Genomic DNA, 26169 nt, shown 5'->3' with positions numbered 1-26169 from the left:
GTTTAAGAAATTTGTATATTGGGAAAACGGGGTGTTACAGCAACTAAAGGAGTATTATTAATATAGCAAGTACCTCTGATCAAACGATCGTCATTCTCTGTCTGAGTCCCAGTCAAAGCGAAAACCCTACCAGTAGTCGGCGCCCTCTTAGGCTGAGTACACTGTGAACTAATGTGACCCTCTCCATTGCAATTAAAGCACACAATGTCTGTATGATTGCAATCAGCTACAACATGACCTTTCTTACCACACCAGACACACTTCTTGATTTCCTCAGGGCAGGCGTTGCTCTTGTGGCCTTTCTCACCACAATTGAAGCACACAATCTCTGCAGCATCCTTCTTCTTAGGCCGCCTAACATCGACCATCTTCTGTTTACCTTTGTCAGCGGGGGCACTGTACGGCTTAGGACGACTCTGCTGTCCCTTGCCCTTCCTTTCATTCACTACCTTGTAGTGAGCCTTTGTATCCTCTTCGTAGATTCTGCAGCTATTAACCAAATCCTGAAAAACTCTCAGTTGTTGATACCCAATCGCCCTCTTGATGTCGGGCCTCAAACCGTTCTCGAACTTGATGCATCTCGAGAACTCAGCATTCTCTGCAGTATAGTGCGGATAGAACTTAGACAGCTCCACGAACTTGGCAGCATACTCTGTCACGGACATATTTCCTTGCTTCAGCTCAAGGAATTCGATCTCTTTCTTCCCGCGAACATCTTCCGGAAAGTATCTTCTCAGGAACTCTCTCCTGAAAACAGCCCAAGTCACAACAGCTCCCTCCTGCCCAAGGGTAGGCAGAAGAGCAACCCACCAGTCATCAGCTTCCTTGGCTAGCTGATGAGTACCAAACCGCACTTTCTGATCCTCTGTGCACTGCATAACCCGGAAAATCCTCTCAATCTCCTTAAGCCACGTCTGGGCTCCATCAGGGTCATAACGTCCTTTGAAAGTCGGAGGGTTCTTCTTCATGAACGTCTCCAACATCCTAGCTTCAGCATTCACGTTAGGTTGTTGTCCCACAGCTTGGGCAACAGCTTGTAGAGCAGCAGCTAACGCAGCATCGTTTCTTCCAGCCATTTCCGAGATTCTACAAAAGTAGCAACAACAACATAAGATAGTAATATAAATATTACTAAGACTCGACACGACTCTCTAATTGACCGAACGGACCGACCTGCTCTAATACCAATTGTAACACCCCGTTTTCCCAATATTTAAAATTTCTTTAAAAACATAACATTTATCAGAGTAAACATCAAACAACGGAATATCATCGGGTGCATTTAAATGGATTACCGTATTAGAAGGGTATTTTGGTCATTTGGCGGGTAAGGGTAAAATGGTAATTTTGGTGAGAATTATTTTATTAACTGGTGAGAACCCTTATTTTACTAAGTTACTAGTGTAGTGATTAGTTTTTACCGTTAGTAACCGTTGGTTATATTTTACCGTTGTTAGTAATTACCGTCGAGTGTATAGAAACTTTTTGAATTGTGTTAGAATGGGTTAGGCCCATTAGAATTTTGAGTTAAGCCCATTAAGGGGGATAACACTAGGGTTGTCTTAGAATGTTTATTCATTTCACAAAACAATTTTCCTAGAGAGAAGGAGAGGTAGAGAGAGAAAGAGTGTAACACCCCGTTTTCCCAATATTTAAAATTTCTTTAAAAACATAACATTTATCAGAGTAAACATCAAACAACGGGATATCACATATAACGTAATCCAACAGTTAAATAATAATTTAACCAATATCTTAAACATTTGCAGCGGAAAATTTTAACCATAATTCATGAAACGTTTTGGCACGCAGGCCCAACAAGTATCTCAAAAGAGTTAATCAAAACAGTAAATATTCATGGCAGTTCACGTAAGAGAATGAAGCATGTTATAGCATAAAACCCCATCCCGTTACGTATCAGAGCGACCTAGACGACACAGTGAAGGCAAGGCCACTCACGACGGCAACTGCACACTAAGCACGATCACCTGCAAGTTACCCATACGAAGGGCAACATTTTCAAGCAGAAGGGGTGAGATTTCATAATAAAATAACATTAATCAATGTAATTGCGAATCATAAATTAACATCATAATCATTCCATTATTAACTTTGCATAAATGCTAAACAGTTATCACGTAATCATATATCCAATTCATTATGAACAACGTAACATAATCAATAAACACTTATCACGTAATCACATATTCATTCATTATCAACAAGGCATCTTAATCATGACAATGTGACAATGCTCCTAGACTCCTTATATGCATGTGGTACCAATCGTCATCATAAGTATTAATATACTTTAATCGTGCGGAGGACAAAGCTCCTATAAAACGTGCGGAGGACAAAGCTCCTAATATTCGTGGTGAGGACTAAGCTCAATGATATGCTATGCATGGACACATATGAACAAAACATCGTAATCAACTTATCAACATGCATCCAATAATTTGGAGCTAAACTTCATCCTATAATTATGCACTTAGTTAAATAATGGAAGCAGCATAAACAGGTCACATAACAAGATGATATCATTATATCAAAGCACATAATTTGTATCATTATCACATCTTCTTATCTTGCATGAATATACAATACAATAGTTCATATTCAATTAATATTAATATAACTTAAACAACTCTACAGTCTGCATTAAACGACATCACTAGGTCTCATTACCAGTTAGGGGTTCACTCTTGATCAACAAGTGCGACACAGATCGCATAAACACATAAACAAGTTCATCCTGGTTGTACTCGCGAGGCGAGAGTACTTACTCGCCATGGCGAGTACCACTCAACTCCCAAACTAAGGTTGTTCTGGGTTCCCTCTGATCCTACATTCATTCCTAATCAATACTAGGTATGTTCAGGTACTCAAAGGCATACAAGATTCAACTAAAAAGGTCGAAACACGAAATATGACATGCACTCTGCCTAAGCTCGCGAGGCGAGGAAGGGTTGCTCGCCATGGCGAGTTGCACCAAACAACTCGCGAGGCGAAGGGAAGGGGCTCGCGTGGCGAGCGATGAAGTTCATCACTCGCGAGGCGAGGATCATCCCTCGCCGTGGCGAGCGATGAACAGAAGCACGGGCAGACTAGGGTTTTTCTCAAAAATCCATCACACAACATGGTTCAAAGCGTGGTTTTGATTCCAGAATTCATCCTAAACATATTCTAAGGTTAAAGGATGGTTCTTTCATCAATCTAACAAGTTTTACCGTTTGATCATCAATTTTTTTAGGGTTTTGACCTAATTCCAAAACTTCTCCAAATCAATCCTAACTTTGTCAACTAATCATCAGAATTACAGTAAATAACATTATTGAATTATTAGTCTCACCCTTACCTTGTATGAAGAAATCGCAGCCCTCACTCTAGGTTCCTCTTCTCTTGGCTTTTTCTTCCTTTTCTCCAAAAACAGTCGTACGTACTTTATGTTTTTCTAAACTAGGTCTAACCTTTTATATCTCCTCTTAAAATACTTATCTTATCTCACTTTCTCCCCCAACACTATCTAAAATATCAAAACAGCCCTCAACTAAATATTTTATATTATTTTCAAATCTTTATTCTATTTAACAATAAAATAAATCTCATATCATAATCAAATCCTCCAAAACTCATAACTTATCACGTCATCAATCAAATCATCATAAATCATCAAAACATACCAAAATCATGCATATATTATATAATTATAATATAATCACCTAAACTCGATTAAATAAACGATTAAACGAAAGTGGGCGTTACAAAGAGGTGAAGAGAAGAACAAGAGTGTTGGAGGGGAAGCTTGAGGAATCAAGTGGGTGACCTAGGAGCTGAAGTGAAGCTAGGATTAAGGATAATGAACTTCAAAGGTAAGGGGGTTAGTGATTATCATAATCATGTAATTTTGCATTTTCTCATGTTGTATGAAAATGGGTTGATGAACAATTCATGCTAGATTCGTGCTCTTACTGTGATGTTATGTTTGTATGTATGAATTGATGATAATTGTATGATTGTTGGTGAAATTACATGTTCAAATATGTAAAAATGATAAGTTGTGAAAATAGTGCTCAATTGGTGAATTTTGCTAAGTTATTGTTAATTTGGGATTTGATTCTTGCTCAATTGATGTTATGGTTGTTAATTGATGTTGTAGTTGATGAATCATTGCTTGGGTATGCATATTCATGAATTGATTATGAGAATTTGAATTGTTGTTGGTGTTTTATGTAAATGGGTTGATTTGGTGAATTGGCTAAAAGTGAGATTGATTTTCATGTTCAATGTGTTTTTGAGTATCCTTGTGAGTTATACGACCTATAAACATTCTTTGGAAACATGTTTGGGCATTGGGAGATCAAAATTGGGAGTTTTGGGCGAAAAATGGGTGAAACCCGTAACTTTTGTTATGCAGAATTTTGAATGGTCGCTTAAGCGACGTTGCAAGCGACACTAGTTGCTGTCTGATGAATTCACGTTTAAGCGAGCTGGTAAGCGTGCAGTCACAGTAGCTACTGGAAGTTGGACGCTTAAGCGTGCAGAACTTTTTCCAGCACTTTTAAAACTTTGTTCCGAGCTTCCGAGGGCCAATCCAAACTTCTTAAAACAATTCTTTTAACTTATATAATCACTGTTTGTACAATTAATCCTACTGGAACACTTCCTTGAACAAGAATTGGACTTGGTTTATGTAATTGAATTTCCACTTTGAAAATTGTCAAGAACGTTGATTTTTCCGAAATTTGAAATTCAAGGAAATGGAATGGGATTAAAGTAGTGTAGTGATTGTATGATAAATGAAAATGATTGAGACTGGTTTCCTTGAGTTTTATTTGGTTTTGGTTTTGAAAATGGAAGATTCTTGTAAGATGTTAAAGAGAGACGAACATTGATGAAAATATCCTTTTAAGCCAATCACCTTATAAATCTTTCATAATTAGTTTCATATGATTATATGGAAGTATTTGATTGTAGTTGAATGTTGAATATGATATTTGTGATGAGATGTTGTATGTTCTCTTACTTGGAATATGAGAATTGTTTGGAATGGTGAAACTATATGATATAGTTGATGTTGAATGACATTGTGGATTATTGATAATCATGTTGATGTGTGATGATGAATGCTATGATGTAACTGTGTGTGGACATGTTTCCTTGATAATGCAATGTTGTGGAGATGATCAATATAATTGGGTGTTGTCCTATATATTGAGTTAAGATTGTGAATTGTTGTCGCATTATCGAGTCCTTATACATGTCCATGCATCATAGTCGATGTTGCTGTAAAAGGGTTGAACTCTTTTACTTCGAGATTATTGTAAGGCAGGTGTGAGCCCTTACATTCGATGTGCAAGTGGCATCGAAAGGTGACGACCTTGTTGAGATTTGGTACCGCATGCATTTATGTGTCCATAAGTGCATATCATAGCATGAGTCCTATGTGAATTATGTGATTGGTGATGAATTGAGATGAATGAATGTTGATAATGATTGTCTATGATTGATGTTGTGAATGAATATTTATGATGGGATAATTATTCATGTGATTGATATATGTGGATGATATAAGTATTTATGCATGACTATTATTATTCAAGTACATGATATTATTGAATTTGATTATTATCTGGATTATGATAATGTAATGCTTACCCCCAGTGGTTTTAACCGCCTGCTTGCCTGTATGGGTGAGTAGACGTTGTGCAGGAGTAGTCTCGGTGAGTCTTTGCATGGGGTATCGGGAGCTTCCTCCGATATCGGTGTCGTGTCGGCTCTGATCTAGGCTTGTCGTGTCGGTCTAGATTGGGTTGTTATATTTTCCTTTGAATTATTATTTTGTTGTTGACTAGCCGTATGTTTGGGTTTTGAGATTTATCTTTAGGATATGATTTATTTGCTCATGGCATGTATATATTTGATCACTCTGATTTATATTCCGCTGTAACTGTTGAGGTTTACATACATGTCTATCAGTTTTTGAATTTTCAATAAGACGTAATCTCTATTTCTTGAATAAATGTATTATTTGCATGTTTAATTGCTTTAATAGAAATAGGAGCGTTACACTAATCACAAAGAAAGAGTTAATTAAATTAGTTTACTCCCCGGCAGCGGCGCCAAAAACTTGATGAGATAAAACTGCAAGTGCACGGTCTTACCGAAGTAGTATGAAAAGAGTATCGTTCTGACAGGGAGTAGTTTAATTCAATTAACCTTTGATGATGATTAGAGGAGAAACGAGTTGTAAGTTGGGGTTTTCAAGCGATTGAAAGATAATACTAATAAAAGGAGCCTTGGGATCATTGGTTCATCTAAATAACAAGTCCTTCACAAACCAAACTATAAGCTTATAACTTTATGTTAGACCTAATTTCTCAAGACAGTTTCTCTTGTGTTCCTCTAGCAACCAAGCCTATTTCGCTGACTTGATTACTATTAGATTTTGGTTCCTCTAACAACCAAGCCTATTTCACTGACTTGATCATTATTAGTTCCTTTAAAGATCGAAACTATATGTCTCAAAGATTGCAAAGACTATTTTGCTGCCTTTGCAATCCTTGTCTAAATTCACTTGTTCGAATATCAAAGCTCCACTTTCGTTTTATGAATTGATATTTGAGATAATGGATAAACAATTATCAAACCCTCCACTTTCGTTTCCATAGTTTGATAATGGTTGATCCATGTTAAAGCGGTGAATTTAGATAAAAAAATTAGGGTTACATAAGATTAAGGCTTAGAGCTTGGCTTGATTAGGATTATGTCATTTAGACTTATCCAACAATCCCAAGACAAGGAGAAGTCTACTCACTCATGTTCATCGTCGACATGGGGAAGAAGAGAGAAATCATAAAAGTAAATGACAAGAAAGTAAAAGAAAAGAAAAGAACTTTTATTAGAAAGACAATTGTCACTTATTGAATTCCAAGAAAAGATGAATATTTGTGATGGATAGCTGCTCTATTTATAGCATACATTCGACTTAAAATCTAAGCAATTACATTACTGGAATGTTCCACAAGAAACTGCGGGCTAAAATAGAGTAGCTTAAAATCTAAGCAAAAGCAGCAAAAGTGACTCTAGAGGGTGGCACGGCCGTGCCAATGCTAGCATGGGCCGTGCCAAGCTTCTCACTTTGGGGAGACATATTTTTGTCTCTGAATCTTCATATTTTCATACTAAATCAGCTCCAAGTCCCTTTCTTTTGCTCCAAGACTCGATCCATCAAATATTCATTCCTGAAATAAAATGAAGTGCAATTTGTAGTAAACTATCTTAAAAAGGAAATAATACTAATATAAAATAAAATAAAATCTAATTAAAACTAAACTAAATAACATATAAAAATAGATAATAATTAACTCATCAATATACCATTTTCTCATACTTTGAACATGTAATTCAACTCACAACAATTCAATTATCCATAACTTCATACATCAAAACATGTCATCATAATTAGAGCACGAATTTCATCATTTATAAACAATTAATCAATTCGCCCAATTAAGCATTTATTCATACGATTATGATGAATTCTAACCCCCTTACCTTAGTTAGATTAATCTCCCTAGCTTAGGCTTCAATTTTGATCCTAGCTCTCTCCCAATCCTTGATTCTTCAAGTTCTCCCTTCTCTCTAACCCTTTTCTCCTTGCTCCAACTTTCTCTCTCTAACTCTCTAAAAAATATCTTATAAAATGAAAGCGTGAGGAAATTTCCTCTAAGATAAGGTTTTTATAGTAAGTCCCCTAACTCTAAAGCTTAATGGATTTAACCCATTCCAATTCAAATCTAAAATGTTTCTATACACATAACGGTTACTTAACGGTAAAATATCACCAACGGTAACTAAACGGTAAAATACTAATCACTACTCTAGTAACTTAGTAAAATAACGGTTTTCACTAACCACTAAAATAATTCTAACCAAAACTTATAATTTACCCGTTCACACAAAATGACCAAAATACCCCTAAGTCTAAAATTACTAAATTACCCTTCTAACACGAAACCCATGAAAATGCACCCAATGATGAATGGTCACACACAAGCACATATAAACACATAATAAAACAATTAAAAAAATAAATCTAGCGAAAATCGGGCTGCTACAGTCAACATCAACTTGCATTGGCTGTTTGGTTTTCTCCCCAAATTTCAACCTTCCCTCATCGAGAGCCTTCTGCACAGAATCCCTGAAACGAGTACAACGCGATAAGTTATGGCCCAAAAACCCATGGAATTTACAAAATCCTCTCGTTTACCTTTGATCTAAAGGAGGCAATTTCATGTTTTTCGGCACCAAAATTATGTCGTCAGTGACTAAAAGATAGAAGATCTCTTCACATTTAGAAACTTCGAAAGTATATGTTTTAGGAGGATATTTGTCATTTTTAGGTTCTTCAGGATTTTTTCCATTCGATGGCCTTAGTAGTTTGCAGGCATAGGGCGGTCCATCTTTTAATTCTGCAAGATTTATTTCATTATCTTCGACAGTATCTGACCCCCAATCGAATTTTGGGTCACTGTCTCCTGTATCTACGTAGGCAACTTTCTCCCTTTTAGGGAACCTATTTTTCCGGGCTTTTTCAGCCTTAAGCATTTCGACTTGTCGAACTCTATCTGCCAACTGTGCCATATCTCTAAGGTATTGAGTATCCAACTTCTTTCATACAAAATAATCCAAGCCGCCTGCGGCTATTTCAACCAATTTATGTTCTGGCACTGATGTGAAGCATCTGGCCTTAATAAAGACGGAATCTATTAAGATAATCATCTATTGACTCATGAGTTTTACGTCGAACGCTAGCCAGTTCTTTAAAACTAATCTTGGATTGACCCATGTAGAATTGTTCATGGAAAGCCTTTTCTAATTGATTCCAACTAAAAATGGAATGGGGAGGCAATGTTGTAAACCAAGTAAAAGCATTTTTTGCAGAGAACTTGGAAAATATTTCATTTTCAAATTCTCATTGTTTGCCATATCCCCGGCCTCCATAAGTTATCGAGCGATGTGTTCGAGTGTTGATTCATTAGTTTCCCCGGCGAATTTAGTGAACTTGGGGATTTTAGTATTTCCCGGCAAAATATCACCAACGATCACTAAACTGTAAACTACTAATCACTACTCTAGTAACTTAGTAAAATAACAGTTTTCACTAACCACTAAAATAATTCTAACCAAAACTTATAATTTACCCGTTCACACAAAATGACCAAAATACCCCTAAGTCTAAAATTACTAAATTACCCTTCTAACACGAAACCCATGAAAATGCACCCAATGATGAATGGTCACACACAAGCACATATAAACACATCATAAAACAATTAAAAAAATAAATCTAGCGAAAATCGGGCTGTTACAGTCAGCATCAACTTGCATTGGCTGTTTGGTTTTCTCCCCAAATTTCAACCTTCCCTCATCGAGAGCCCTCTGCACAGAATCCCTGAAACGAGTACAACGCGATAAGTTATGGCCCAAAAACCCATGGAATTTACAAAATCCTCTCTTTTTCCTTTGTTCTAAAGGAGGCAATTTCATGTTTTTAGGCACCAAAATTATGTCGTCAGTGACTAAAAGATAGAAGATCTCTTCACATTTAGAAACATCGAATGTATATGTTTTAGGAGGATATTTACCATTTTTAGGTTCTTCAGGATTTTTTCCATTTGATGGCCTTAGTGGTTTGCAGGCATTGGGCGGTCCATCTTTTAATTCTGCAAGATTTATTTCATTATCTTCGACAGTATCTGACCCCCAATAGAATTTTGGGTCACTGTCTCCTGTATCTACGTAGGCAACTTTCTCCCTTTTAGGGAACCTATTTTTCCGGGCTTTTTCAACCTTAAGCATTTCGACTTGTCGAACTCTATCTGCCAACTGTGCCATATCTCTAAGGTATTGAGTATCCAACTTCTTTCAAACAAAATAATCCAAGCCACCTGCGGCTATTTCAACCAATTTATGTTCTGGCACTGATGTGAAGCATCTGGCCTTAAGAAGACTGAATCTATTAAGATAATCATCTATTGACTCATGAGTTTTACGTCGAACGCTAGCCAGTTCTTTAAAACTAATCTTGGATTGACCCATGTAGAATTGTTCATGGAAAGCCTTTTCTAATTGATTCCAACTAACAATGGAATTGGGAGGCAATGTTGTAAACCAAGTAAAAGCATTTTTTTGCAGAGAACTTGGAAAATATTTCATTTTCAAATTCTCATTGTTTGCCCTAACCCCGGCCTCCATAAGTTATCGAGCGATGTGTTCGTGTGTTGATTCATTAGTTTCCCCGGCGAATTTAGTGAACTTGGGGATTTTAGTATTTCCCGGCAAAATATCACCAACGATCACTAAACTGTAAACTACTAATCACTACTCTAGTAACTTAGTAAAATAACAGTTTTCACTAACCACTAAAATAATTCTAACCAAAACTTATAATTTACCCGTTCACACAAAATGACAAAAATACCCCTAAGTTTAAAATTACTAAATTACCCTTGTAACACGAAACCCATGAAAATGCACCCAATGATGAATGGTCACACACAAGCACATATAAACACATAATAAAACAATTAAAAAAATAAATCTAGCGAAAATCGGGCTGTTACAGTCAGCATCAACTTGCATTGGCTGTTTGGTTTTCTCCCCAAATTTCAACCTTCCCTCATCGAGAGCCCTCTGCACAGAATCCCTGAAACGAGTACAACGCGATAAGTTATGGCCCAAAAACCCATGGAATTTACAAAATCCTCTCGTTTTCCTTTGTTCTAAAGGAGGCAATTTCATGTTTTTAGGCACCAAAATTATGTCGTCAGTGACTAAAAGATAAAAGATCTCTTCACATTTAGAAACATCGAATGTATATGTTTTAGGAGGATATTTATCATTTTTAGGTTCTTCAGGATTTTTTCCATTCGATGGCCTTAGTGGTTTGCAGGCATAGGGCGGTCCATCTTTTAATTCTGCAAGATTTATTTCACTATCTTCGACAGTATCTGACCCCCAATAGAATTTTGGGTCACTGTCTCCTGTATCTACGTAGGCAACTTTCTCCCTTTTAGGGAACCTATTTTTCCGGGCTTTTTCAACCTTAAGCATTTCGACTTGTCGAACTCTATCTGCCAACTGTGCCATATCTCTAAGGTATTGAGTATCCAACTTCTTTCAAACAAAATAATCCAAGCCACCTGCGGCTATTTCAACCAATTTATGTTCTGGCACTGATGTGAAGCATCTGGCCTTAAGAAGACGGAATCTATTAAGATAATCATCTATTGACTCATGAGTTTTACGTCGAACGCTAGCCAGTTCTTTAAAACTAATCTTGGATTGACCCATGTAGAATTGTTCATGGAAAGCCTTTTCTAATTGATTCCAACTAACAATGGAATTGGGAGGCAATGTTGTAAACCAAGTAAAAGCATTTTTTTGCAGAGAACTTGGAAAATATTTCATTTTCAAATTCTCATTGTTTGCCATATCCCCGGCCTCCATAAGTTATCGAGCGATGTGTTCGAGTGTTGATTCATAAGTTTCCCCGACGAATTTAGTGAACTTGGGGATTTTAGTATTTCCCGGCTAAATAGCACCAACGATCACTAAACGGTAAACTACTAATCACTACTCTACTAACTTAGTAAAATAACAGTTTTCACTAACCACTAAAATAATTCTAACCAAAACTTATAATTTACCCGTTCACACAAAATGACCAAAATACCCCTAAGTCTAAAATTACTAAATTACCCTTCTAACACGAAACCCATGAAAATGCACCCAATGATGAATGGTCACACACAAGCACATATAAACACATAATAAAACAATTAAAAAAATAAATCTAGCGAAAATCGGGCTGTTACAGTCAGCATCAACTTGCATTGGCTGTTTGGTTTTCTCCCCAAATTTCAACCTTCCCTCATCGAGAGCCCTCTGCACAGAATCCCTGAAACGAGTACAACGCGATAAGTTATGGCCCAAAAACCCATGGAATTTACAAAATACTCTCTTTTTCCTTTGTTCTAAAGGAGGCAATTTCATGTTTTTAGGCACCAAAATTATGTCGTCAGTGACTAAAAGATAAAAGATCTCTTCACATTTAGAAACATCGAATGTATATGTTTTAGGAGGATATTTATCATTTTTAGGTTCTTCAGGATTTTTTCCATTCGATGGCCTTAGTGGTTTGCAGGCATAGGGCGGTCCATCTTTTAATTCTGCAAGATTTATTTCATTATCTTCGACAGTATCTGACCCCCAATAGAATTTTGGGTCACTGTCTCCTGTATCTACGTAGGCAACTTTCTCCCTTTTAGGGAACCTATTTTTCCGGGCTTTTTCAACCTTAAGCATTTCGACTTGTCGAACTCTATCTGCCAACTGTGCCATATCTCTAAGGTATTGAGTATCCAACTTCTTTCAAACAAAATAATCCAAGCCACCTGCGGCTATTTCAACCAATTTATGTTCTGGCACTGATGTGAAGCATCTGGCCTTAAGAAGACTGAATCTATTAAGATAATCATCTATTGACTCATGAGTTTTACGTCGAACGCTAGCCAGTTCTTTAAAACTAATCTTGGATTGACCCATGTAGAATTGTTCATGGAAAGCCTTTTCTAATTGATTCCAACTAACAATGGAATTGGGAGGCAATGTTGTAAACCAAGTAAAAGCATTTTTTTGCAGAGAACTTGGAAAATATTTCGTTTTCAAATTCTCATTGTTTGCCCTAACCCCGGCCTCCATAAGTTATCGAGCGATGTGTTCGGTGTTGATTCATTAGTTTCCCCGGCGAATTTAGTGAACTTGGGGATTTTAGTATTTCCCGGCAAAATATCACCAACGATCACTAAACTGTAAACTACTAATCACTACTCTAGTAACTTAGTAAAATAACAGTTTTCACTAACCACTAAAATAATTCTAACCAAAACTTATAATTTACCCGTTCACACAAAATGACAAAAATACCCCTAAGTTTAAAATTACTAAATTACCCTTGTAACACGAAACCCATGAAATGCACCCAATGATGAATGGTCACACACAAGCACATATAAACACATAATAAAACAATTAAAAAAATAAATCTAGCGAAAATCGGGCTGTTACAGTCAGCATCAACTTGCATTGGCTGTTTGGTTTTCTCCCCAAATTTCAACCTTCCCTCATCGAGAGCCCTCTGCACAGAATCCCTGAAACGAGTACAACGCGATAAGTTATGGCCCAAAAACCCATGGAATTTACAAAATCCTCTCTTTTTCCTTTGTTCTAAAGGAGGCAATTTCATGTTTTTAGGCACCAAAATTATGTCGTCAGTGACTAAAAGATAAAAGATCTCTTCACATTTAGAAACATCGAATGTATATGTTTTAGGAGGATATTTATCATTTTTAGGTTCTTCAGGATTTTTTCCATTCGATGGCCTTAGTGGTTTGCAGGCATAGGGCGGTCCATCTTTTAATTCTGCAAGATTTATTTCACTATCTTCGACAGTATCTAACCCCCAATAGAATTTTGGGTCACTGTCTCCTGTATCTACGTAGGCAACTTTCTCCCTTTTAGGGAACCTATTTTTCCGGGCTTTTTCAACCTTAAGCATTTCGACTTGTCGAACTCTATCTGCCAACTGTGCCATATCTCTAAGGTATTGAGTATCCAACTTCTTTCAAACAAAATAATCCAAGCCACCTGCGGCTATTTCAACCAATTTATGTTCTGGCACTGATGTGAAGCATCTGGCCTTAAGAAGACTGAATCTATTAAGATAATCATCTATTGACTCATGAGTTTTACGTCGAACGCTAGCCAGTTCTTTAAAACTAATCTTGGATTGACCCATGTAGAATTGTTCATGGAAAGCCTTTTCTAATTGATTCCAACTAACAATGGAATTGGGAGGCAATGTTGTAAACCAAGTAAAAGCATTTTTTTGCAGAGAACTTGGAAAATATTTCGTTTTCAAATTCTCATTGTTTGCCATATCCCCGGCCTCCATAAGTTATCGAGCGATGTGTTCGAGTGTTGATTCATAAGTTTCCCCGGCGAATTTAGTGAACTTGGGGATTTTAGTATTTCCCGGCTAAATAGCACCAACGATCACTAAACTGTAAACTACTAATCACTACTCTAGTAACTTAGTAAAATAACAGTTTTCACTAACCACTAAAATAATTCTAACCAAAACTTATAATTTACCCGTTCACACAAAATGACAAAATACCCCTAAGTTAAAATTACTAAATTACCCTTGTAACACGAAACCCATGAAAATGCACCCAATGATGAATGGTCACACACAAGCACATATAAACACATAATAAAACAATTAAAAAAATAAATCTAGCGAAAATCGGGCTGTTACAGTCAGCATCAACTTGCATTGGCTGTTTGGTTTTCTCCCCAAATTTCAACCTTCCCTCATCGAGAGCCCTCTGCACAGAATCCCTGAAACGAGTACAACGCGATAAGTTATGGCCCAAAAACCCATGGAATTTACAAAATCCTCTCTTTTCCTTTGTTCTAAAGGAGGCAATTTCATGTTTTTAGGCACCAAAATTATGTCGTCAGTGACTAAAAGATAAAAGATCTCTTCACATTTAGAAACATCGAATGTATATGTTTTAGGAGGATATTTATCATTTTTAGGTTCTTCAGGATTTTTTCCATTCGATGGCCTTAGTGGTTTGCAGGCATAGGGCGGTCCATCTTTTAATTCTGCAAGATTTATTTCATTATCTTCGACAGTATCTGACCCCCAATAGAATTTTGGGTCACTGTCTCTTGTATCTACGTAGGCAACTTTCTCCCTTTTAGGGAACCTATTTTTCCGGGCTTTTTCAACCTTAAGCATTTCGACTTGTCGAACTCTATCTGCCAACTGTGCCATATCTCTAAGGTATTGAGTATCCAACTTCTTTCAAACAAAATAATCCAAGCCACCTGCGGCTATTTCAACCAATTTATGTTCTGGCACTGATGTGAAGCATCTGGCCTTAAGAAGACGGAATCTATTAAGATAATCATCTATTGACTCATGAGTTTTACGTCGAACGCTAGCCAGTTCTTTAAAACTAATCTTGGATTGACCCATGTAGAATTGTTCATGGAAAGCCTTTTCTAATTGATTCCAACTAACAATGGAATTGGGAGGCAATGTTGTAAACCAAGTAAAAGCATTTTTTTGCAGAGAACTTGGAAAATATTTCATTTTCAAATTCTCATTGTTTGCCATATCCCCGGCCTCCATAAGTTATCGAGCGATGTGTTCGAGTGTTGATTCATAAGTTTCCCCGGCGAATTTAGTGAACTTGGGGATTTTAGTATTTCCCGGCTAAATAGCACCAACGATCACTAAACGGTAAACTACTAATCACTACTCTAGTAACTTAGTAAAATAACAGTTTTCACTAACCACTAAAATAATTCTAACCAAAACTTATAATTTACCCGTTCACACAAAATGACCAAAATACCCCTAAGTCTAAAATTACTAAATTACCCTTCTAACACGAAACCCATGAAAATGCACCCAATGATGAATGGTCACACACAAGCACATATAAACACATAATAAAACAATTAAAAAAATAAATCTAGCGAAAATCGGGCTGTTACAGTCAGCATCAACTTGCATTGGCTGTTTGGTTTTCTCCCCAAATTTCAACCTTCCCTCATCGAGAGCCCTCTGCACAGAATCCCTGAAACGAGTACAACGCGATAAGTTATGGCCCAAAAACCCATGGAATTTACAAAATACTCTCTTTTTCCTTTGTTCTAAAGGAGGCAATTTCATGTTTTTAGGCACCAAAATTATGTCGTCAGTGACTAAAAGATAAAAGATCTCTTCACATTTAGAAACATCGAATGTATATGTTTTAGGAGGATATTTATCATTTTTAGGTTCTTCAGGATTTTTTCCATTCGATGGCCTTAGTGGTTTGCAGGCATAGGGCGGTCCATCTTTTAATTCTGCAAGATTTATTTCATTATCTTCGACAGTATCTGACCCCCAATAGAATTTTGGGTCACTGTCTCCTGTATCTACGTAGGCAACTTTCTCCCTTTTAGGGAACCTATTTTTCCGGGCTTTTTCAACCTTAAGCATTTCGACTTGTCGAACTCTATCTGCCAACTGTGCCATATCTCTAAGGTATTGAGTATCCAACTTCTTTCAAACAAAATAATCCAAGCCACCTGCGGCTATTTCAACCAATTTATGTTCTGGCACTGATGTGAAGCATCTGGCCTTAAGAAGACGAATCTATTAAGATAATCATCTATTGACTCATGAGTTTTACGTCGAACGCTAGCCAGTTCTTTAAAACTAATCTTGGATTGACCCATGTAGAATTGTTCATGGAAAGCCTTTTCTAATTGATTCCAACTAACAATGGAATTGGGAGGCAATGTTGTAAACCAAGTAAAAGCATTTTTTTGCAGAGAACTTGGAAAATATTTCATTTTCAAATTCTCATTGTTTGCCATATCCCCGGCCTCCATAAGTTATCGAGCGATGTGTTCGAGTGTTGATTCATAAGTTTCCCCGGCGAATTTAGTGAACTTGGGGATTTTAGTATTTCCCGGCTAAATAGCACCAACGATCACTAAACGGTAAACTACTAATCACTACTCTAGTAACTTAGTAAAATAACAGTTTTCACTAACCACTAAAATAATTCTAACCAAAACTTATAATTTACCCGTTCACACAAAATGACCAAAATACCCCTAAGTCTAAAATTACTAAATTACCCTTCTAACACGAAACCCATGAAAATGCACCCAATGATGAATGGTCACACACAAGCACATATAAACACATAATAAAACAATTAAAAAAATAAATCTAGCGAAAATCGGGCTGTTACAGTCAGCATCAACTTGCATTGGCTGTTTGGTTTTCTCCCCAAATTTCAACCTTCCCTCATCGAGAGCCCTCTGCACAGAATCCCTGAAACGAGTACAACGCGATAAGTTATGGCCCAAAAACCCATGGAATTTACAAAATACTCTCTTTTTCCTTTGTTCTAAAGGAGGCAATTTCATGTTTTTAGGCACCAAAATTATGTCGTCAGTGACTAAAAGATAAAAGATCTCTTCACATTTAGAAACATCGAATGTATATGTTTTAGGAGGATATTTATCATTTTTAGGTTCTTCAGGATTTTTTCCATTCGATGGCCTTAGTGGTTTGCAGGCATAGGGCGGTCCATCTTTTAATTCTGCAAGATTTATTTCATTATCTTCGACAGTATCTGACCCCCAATAGAATTTTGGGTCACTGTCTCCTGTATCTACGTAGGCAACTTTCTCCCTTTTAGGGAACCTATTTTTCCGGGCTTTTTCAACCTTAAGCATTTCGACTTGTCGAACTCTATCTGCCAACTGTGCCATATCTCTAAGGTATTGAGTATCCAACTTCTTTCAAACAAAATAATCCAAGCCACCTGCGGCTATTTCAACCAATTTATGTTCTGGCACTGATGTGAAGCATCTGGCCTTAAGAAGACGGAATCTATTAAGATAATCATCTATTGACTCATGAGTTTTACGTCGAACGCTAGCCAGTTCTTTAAAACTAATCTTGGATTGACCCATGTAGAATTGTTCATGGAAAGCCTTTTCTAATTGATTCCAACTAACAATGGAATTGGGAGGCAATGTTGTAAACCAAGTAAAAGCATTTTTTTGCAGAGAACTTGGAAAATATTTCATTTTCAAATTCTCATTGTTTGCCATATCCCCGGCCTCCATAAGTTATCGAGCGATGTGTTCGAGTGTTGATTCATTAGTTTCCCCGCGAATTTAGTGAACTTGGGGATTTTAGTATTTCTCGGCAAAATATCACCAACGATCACTAAACTGTAAACTACTAATCACTACTCTAGTAACTTAGTAAAATAACAGTTTTCACTAACCACTAAAATAATTCTAACCAAAACTTATAATTTACCCGTTCACACAAAATGACCAAAATACCCCTAAGTCTAAAATTACTAAATTACCCTTCTAACACGAAACCCATGAAAATGCACCCAATGATGAATGGTCACACACAAGCACATATAAACACATAATAAAACAATTAAAAAAATAAATCTAGCGAAAATCGGGCTGTTACAGTCAGCATCAACTTGCATTGGCTGTTTGGTTTTCTCCCCAAATTTCAACCTTCCCTCATCGAGAGCCTCTGCACAGAATCCCTGAAACGAGTACAACGCGATAAGTTATGGCCCAAAAACCCATGGAATTTACAAAATCCTCTCTTTTTCCTTTGTTCTAAAGGAGGCAATTTCATGTTTTTAGGCACCAAAATTATGTCGTCAGTGACTAAAAGATAAAGATCTCTTCACATTTAGAAACATCGAAGTATATGTTTTAGGAGGATATTTGTCATTTTTAGGTTCTTCAGGATTTTTTCCATTCGATGGCCTTAGTGGTTTGCAGGCATAGGGCGGTCCATCTTTTAATTCTGCAAGATTTATTTCATTATCTTCGACAGTATCTGACCCCCAATAGAATTTTGGGTCACTGTCTCCTGTATCTACGTAGGCAACTTTCTCCCTTTTAGGGAACCTATTTTTCCGGGCTTTTTCAGCCTTAAGCATTTCGACTTGTCGAACTCTATCTGCCAACTGTGCCATATCTCTAAGGTATTGAGTATCCAACTTCTTTCAAACAAAATAATCCAAGCCCCTGCGGCTATTTCAACCAATTTATGTTCTGGCACTGATGTGAAGCATCTGGCCTTAAGAAGACGGAATCTATTAAGATAATCATCTATTGACTCATGAGTTTTACGTCGAACGCTAGCCAGTTCTTTAAAACTAATCTTGGATTGACCCATGTAGAATTGTTCATGGAAAGCCTTTTCTAATTGATTCCAACTAACAATGGAATTGGGAGGCAATGTTGTAAACCAAGTAAAAGCATTTTTTTGCAGAGAACTTGGAAAATATTTCATTTTCAAATTCTCATTGTTTGCCATATCCCGGCCTCCATAAGTTATCGAGCGATGTGTTCGAGTGTTGATTCATTAGTTTCCCCGGCGAATTTAGTGAACTTGGGGATTTTAGTATTTCCCGGCAAAATATCACCAACGATCACTAAACTGTAAACTACTAATCACTACTCTAGTAACTTAGTAAAATAACAGTTTTCACTAACCACTAAAATAATTCTAACCAAAACTTATAATTTACCCGTTCACACAAAATGACAAAATACCCCTAAGTCTAAAATTACTAAATTACCCTTCTAACACGAAACCCATGAAAATGCACCCAATGATGAATGGTCACACACAAGCACATATAAACACATAATAAAACAATTAAAAAAATAAATCTAGCGAAAATCGGGCTGTTACAGTCAGCATCAACTTGCATTGGCTGTTTGGTTTTCTCCCCAAATTTCAACCTTCCCTCATCGAGAGCCCTCTGCACAGAATCCCTGAAACGAGTACAACGCGATAAGTTATGGCCCAAAAACCCATGGAATTTACAAAATCCTCTCTTTTCCTTTGTTCTAAAGGAGGCAATTTCATGTTTTTAGGCACCAAAATTATGTCGTCAGTGACTAAAAGATAAAAGATCTCTTCACATTTAGAAACATCGAATGTATATGTTTTAGGAGGATATTTATCATTTTTAGGTTCTTCAGGATTTTTTCCATTCGATGGCCTTAGTGGTTTGCAGGCATAGGGCGGTCCATCTTTTAATTCTGCAAGATTTATTTCATTATCTTCGACAGTATCTGACCCCCAATAGAATTTTGGGTCACTGTCTCCTGTATCTACGTAGGCAACTTTCTCCCTTTTAGGGAACCTATTTTTCCGGGCTTTTTCACCTTAAGCATTTCGACTTGTCGAACTCTATCTGCCAACTGTGCCATATCTCTAAGGTATTGAGTATCCAACTTCTTTCAAACAAAATAATCCAAGCCACCTGCGGCTATTTCAACCAATTTATGTTCTGGCACTGATGTGAAGCATCTGGCCTTAAGAAGACGAATCTATTAAGATAATCATCTATTGACTCATGAGTTTTACGTCGAACGCTAGCCAGTTCTTTAAAACTAATCTTGGATTGACCCATGTAGAATTGTTCATGGAAAGCCTTTTCTAATTGATTCCAACTAACAATGGAATTGGGAGGCAATGTTGTAAACCAAGTAAAAGCATTTTTTTGCAGAGAACTTGGAAAATATTTCATTTTCAAATTCTCATTGTTTGCCATATCCCCGGCCTCCATAAGTTATCGAGCGATGTGTTCGAGTGTTGATTCATTAGTTTCCCCGGCGAATTTAGTGAACTTGGGGATTTTAGTATTTCCCGGCAAATATCACCAACGATCACTAAACTGTAAACTACTAATCACTACTCTAGTAACTTAGTAAAATAACAGTTTTCACTAACCACTAAAATAATTCTAACCAAAACTTATAATTTACCCGTTCACACAAAATGACAAAATACCCCTAAGTTTAAAATTACTAAATTACCCTTGTAACACGAAACCCATGAAAATGCACCCAATGATGAATGGTCACACACAAGCACATATAAACACATAATAAAACAATTAAAAAAATAAATCTAGCGAAAATCGGGCTGTTACAGTCAGCATCAACTTGCATTGGCTGTTTGGTTTTCTCCCCAAATTTCAACCTTCCCTCATCGAGAGCCCTCTGCACAGAATCCCTGAAACGAGTACAACGCGATAAGTTATGGCCCAAAAACCCATGGAATTTACAAAATCCTCTCTTTTCCTTTGTTCTAAAGGAGGCAATTTCATGTTTTTAGGCACCAAAATTATGTCGTCAGTGACTAAAAGATAGAAGATCTCTTCACATTTAGAAACATCGAATGTATATGTTTTAGGAGGATATTTATCATTTTTAGGTTCTTCAGGATTTTTTCCATTCGATGGCCTTAGTGTTTGCAGGCATAGGGCGGTCCATCTTTTAATTCTGCAAGATTTATTTCATTATCTTCGACAGTATCTGACCCCCAATAGAATTTTGGGTCACTGTCTCCTGTATCTACGTAGGCAACTTTCTCCCTTTTAGGGAACCTATTTTTCCGGGCTTTTTCAACCTTAAGCATTTCGACTTGTCGAACTCTATCTGCCAACTGTGCCATATCTCTAAGGTATTGAGTATCCAACTTCTTTCAAACAAAATAATCCAAGCCCCTGCGGCTATTTCAACCAATTTATGTTCTGGCACTGATGTGAAGCATCTGGCCTTAAGAAGACGGAATCTATTAAGATAATCATCTATTGACTCATGAGTTTTACGTCGAACGCTAGCCAGTTCTTTAAAACTAATCTTGGATTGACCCATGTAGAATTGTTCATGGAAAGCCTTTTCTAATTGATTCCAACTAACAATGGAATTGGGAGGCAATGTTGTAAACCAAGTAAAAGCATTTTTTTGCAGAGAACTTGGAAAATATTTCATTTTCAAATTCTCATTGTTTGCCATATCCCCGGCCTCCATAAGTTATCGAGCGATGTGTTCGAGTGTTGATTCATAGTTTCCCCGGCGAATTTATGAATCTTGGTGATTTTAGTATTTCCGGCAAATACACCAACGATCACTAAACTGTAAACTACTAATCACTACTCTAGTAACTTAGTAAAATAACAGTTTTCACTAACCACTAAAATAATTCTAACCAAAACTTATAATTTACCCGTTCACACAAAATGACCAAAATACCCCTAAGTCTAAAATTACTAAATTACCCTTCTAACACGAAACCCATGAAAATGCACCCAATGATGAATGGTCACACACAAGCACATATAAACACATAATAAAACAATTAAAAAAATAAATCTAGCGAAAATCGGGCTGTTACAGTCAGCATCAACTTGCATTGGCTGTTTGGTTTTCTCCCCAAATTTCAACCTTCCCTCATCGAGAGCCTCTGCACAGAATCCCTGAAACGAGTACAACGCGATAAGTTATGGCCCAAAAACCCATGGAATTTACAAAATCCTCTCTTTTCCTTTGTTCTAAAGGAGGCAATTTCATGTTTTTAGGCACCAAAATTATGTCGTCAGTGACTAAAAGATAAAGATCTCTTCACATTTAGAAACATCGAAAGTATATGTTTTAGGAGGATATTTTCAATTTTTAGGTTCTTCAGGATTTTTTCCATTCGATGGCCTTAGTGGTTTGCAGGCATAGGGCGGTCCATCTTTTAATTCTGCAAGATTTATTTCATTATCTTCGACAGTATCTGACCCCCAATAGAATTTTGGGTCACTGTCTCCTGTATCTACGTAGGCAACTTTCTCCCTTTTAGGGAACCTATTTTTCCGGGCTTTTTCAGCCTTAAGCATTTCGACTTGTCGAACTCTATCTGCCAACTGTGCCATATCTCTAAGGTATTGAGTATCCAACTTCTTTCAAACAAAATAATCCAAGCCCCCTGCGGCTATTTCAACCAATTTATGTTCTGGCACTGATGTGAAGCATCTGGCCTTAAGAAGACGGAATCTATTAAGATAATCATCTATTGACTCATGAGTTTTACGTCGAACGCTAGCCAGTTCTTTAAAACTAATCTTGGATTGACCCATGTAGAATTGTTCATGGAAAGCCTTTTCTAATTGATTCCAACTAACAATGGAATTGGGAGGCAATGTTGTAAACCAAGTAAAAGCATTTTTTTGCAGAGAACTTGGAAAATATTTCATTTTCAAATTCTCATTGTTTGCCATATCCCCGGCCTCCATAAGTTATCGAGCGATGTGTTCGAGTGTTGATTCATAGTTTCCCCGGCGAATTTAGTGAACTTGGGGATTTTAGTATTTCCCGGCAAATATCACCAACGATCACTAAACGTAAACTACTAATCACTACTCTATAACTTAGTAAAATAACAGTTTTCACTAACACTAAAATAATTCTAACCAAAACTTATAATTTACCCGTTCACACAAAATGACCAAAATACCCCTAAGTCTAAAATTACTAAATTACCCTTCTAACACGAAACCCATGAAAATGCACCCAATGATGAATGGTCACACACAAGCACATATAAACACATAAAAACAATTAAAAAAATAAATCTAGCGAAAATCGGGCTGTTACAGTCAGCATCAACTTGCATTGGCTGTTTGGTTTTCTCCCCAAATTTCAACCTTCCCTCATCGAGAGCCTCTGCACAGAATCCCTGAAACGAGTACAACGCGATAAGTTATGGCCCAAAAACCCATGGAATTTACAAAATCTCTCTTTTCCTTTGTTCTAAAGGAGGCAATTTCATGTTTTTAGGCACCAAAATTATGTCGTCAGTGACTAAAAGATAAAAGATCTCTTCACATTTAGAAACATCGAATGTATATGTTTTAGGAGGATATTTATCATTTTTAGGTTCTTCAGGATTTTTTCCATTCGATGGCCTTAGTGTTTGCAGGCATAGGGCGGTCCATCTTTTAATTCTGCAAGATTTATTTCATTATCTTCGACAGTATCTGACCCCCAATAGAATTTTGGGTCACTGTCTCCTGTATCTACGTAGGCAACTTTCTCCCTTTTAGGGAACCTATTTTTCCGGGCTTTTTCAACCTTAAGCATTTCGACTTGTCGAACTCTATCTGCCAACTGTGCCATATCTCTAAGGTATTGAGTATCCAACTTCTTTCAAACAAAATAATCCAAGCCACCTGCGGCTATTTCAACCAATTTATGTTCTGGCACTGATGTGAAGCATCTGGCCTTAAGAAGACGAATCTATTAAGATAATCATCTATTGACTCATGAGTTTTACGTCGAACGCTAGCCAGTTCTTTAAAACTAATCTTGGATTGACCCATGTAGAATTGTTCATGGAAAGCCTTTTCTAATTGATTCCAACTAACAATGGAATTGGGAGGCAATGTTGTAAACCAAGTAAAAGCATTTTTTTGCAGAGAACTTGGAAAATATTTCATTTTCAAATTCTCATTGTTTGCCATATCCCGGCCTCCATAATTATCGAGCGATGTGTTCGAGTGTTGATTCATTAGTTTCCCCGGCGAATTTAGTGAACTTGGGGATTTTAGTATTTCCCGGCAAAATATCACCAACGATCACTAAACTGTAAACTACTAATCACTACTCTAGTAACTTAGTAAAATAACAGTTTTCACTAACCACTAAATAATTCTAACCAAAACTTATAATTTACCCGTTCACACAAAATGACAAAATACCCCTAAGTCTAAAATTACTAAATTACCCTTGTAACACGAAACCATGAAAATGCACCAATGATGAATGGTCACACACAAGCACATATAAACACATAATAAAACAATTAAAAAATAAATCTAGCGAAAATCGGGCTGTTACAGTCAGCATCAACTTGCATTGGCTGTTTGGTTTTCTCCCCAAATTTCAACCTTCCCTCATCGAGAGCCTCTGCACAGAATCCCTGAAACGAGTACAACGCGATAAGTTATGGCCCAAAAACCCATGGAATTTACAAAATCCTCTCTTTTTCCTTTGTTCTAAAGGAGGCAATTTCATGTTTTTAGGCACCAAAATTATGTCGTCAGTGACTAAAAGATAGAAGATCTCTTCACATTTAGAAACATCGAATGTATATGTTTTAGGAGGATATTTATCATTTTTAGGTTCTTCAGGATTTTTTCCATTCGATGGCCTTAGTGTTTGCAGGCATAGGGCGGTCCATCTTTTAATTCTGCAAGATTTATTTCATTATCTTCGACAGTATCTGACCCCCAATAGAATTTGGGTCACTGTCTCCTGTATCTACGTAGGCAACTTTCTCCCTTTTAGGAACCTATTTTTCCGGGCTTTTTCAGCCTTAAGCATTTCGACTTGTCGAACTCTATCTGCCAACTGTGCCATATCTCTAAGGTATTGAGTATCCAACTTCTTTCAAACAAAATAATCCAAGCCGCCTGCGGCTATTTCAACCAATTTATGTTCTGGCACTGATGTGAAGCATCTGGCCCTTAGAAGAACGGATCTATTAAGATAATCATCTATTGACTCATGAGTTTTACGTCGAACGCTAGCCAGTTCTTTAAAACTAATCTTGGATTGACCCATGTAGAATTGTTCATGGAAAGCCTTTTCTAATTGATTCCAACTAACAATGGAATTGGGAGGCAATGTGTAAACCAAGTAAAAGCATTTTTTTTGCAGAGAACTTGGAAATATTTCATTTTCAAATTCTCATTGTTTGCCATATCCCCGGCCTCCATAAGTTATCGAGCGATGTGTTCGAGTGTTGATTCATTAGTTTCCCCGGCGAATTTAGTGAACTTGGGATTTTAGTATTTCCGGCAAAATATCACCAACGATCACTAACTGTAAACTATAATCACTACTCTAGTAACTTAGTAAAATAACAGTTTTCACTAACCACTAAATAATTCTAACCAAACTTATAATTTACCCGTTCACACAAAATGACCAAATACCCCTAAGTCTAAAATTACTAAATTACCCTTCTAACACGAAACCATGAAAATGCACCCAATGATGAATGGTCACACACAAGCACATATAAACACATAATAAAACAATTAAAAAAATAAATCTAGCGAAAATCGGGCTGTTACAGTCAGCATCAACTTGCATTGCTGTTTGGTTTTCTCCCCAAATTTCAACCTTCCCTCATCGAGAGCCTTCTGCACAGAATCCTGAAACAGTACAACGCGATAAGTTATGGCCCAAAAACCCATGGAATTTACAAAATCCTCTCTTTTTCCTTTTCTAAAGGAGGCAATTTCATGTTTTTAGGCACCAAAATTATGTCGTCAGTGACTAAAAGATAGAAGATCTCTTCACATTTAGAAACATCGAATGTATATGTTTTAGGAGGATATTTTCATTTTTAGGTTCTTCAGGATTTTTTCCATTCGATGGCCTTAGTAGTTTGCAGGCATAGGGCGGGTCCATCTTTTAATTCTGCAAGATTTATTTCATTATCTTCGACAGTATCTGACCCCAATAGAATTTTGGGTCACTGTCTCCTGTATCTACGTAGGCAACTTTCTCCTTTTAGGGAACCTATTTTTCCGGCTTTTTCAGCCTTAAGCATTTCGACTTGTCGAACTCTATCTGCCAACTGTGCCATATCTCTAAGGTATTGAGTATCCAACTTCTTTCGAA

At 36.9% G+C, this 26169-nt stretch overlaps 1 long non-coding RNA gene across 1 annotated transcript; it reads left to right on the top strand.

The window, feature by feature from the left end:
- The first annotated feature begins 1590 nt into the window (after positions 1-1590).
- LOC120578059 (uncharacterized) lies at positions 1591-5753 on the top strand. The gene is made up of 3 exons (XR_005644004.1): positions 1591-1627; positions 3772-3872; positions 5702-5753. It is a non-coding gene; the product is annotated as an uncharacterized lncRNA (long non-coding RNA).
- Positions 5754-26169: the final 20416 nt, after the last annotated feature.

Source organism: Medicago truncatula, chromosome 2, assembly GCF_003473485.1.
Source record: "Medicago truncatula cultivar Jemalong A17 chromosome 2, MtrunA17r5.0-ANR, whole genome shotgun sequence".
Lineage (NCBI taxonomy): Eukaryota > Viridiplantae > Streptophyta > Magnoliopsida > Fabales > Fabaceae > Medicago > Medicago truncatula.
The sequence above is the reverse complement of the archived record's forward strand: the minus strand, read 5'-3'. Positions and strand labels throughout refer to the sequence as shown.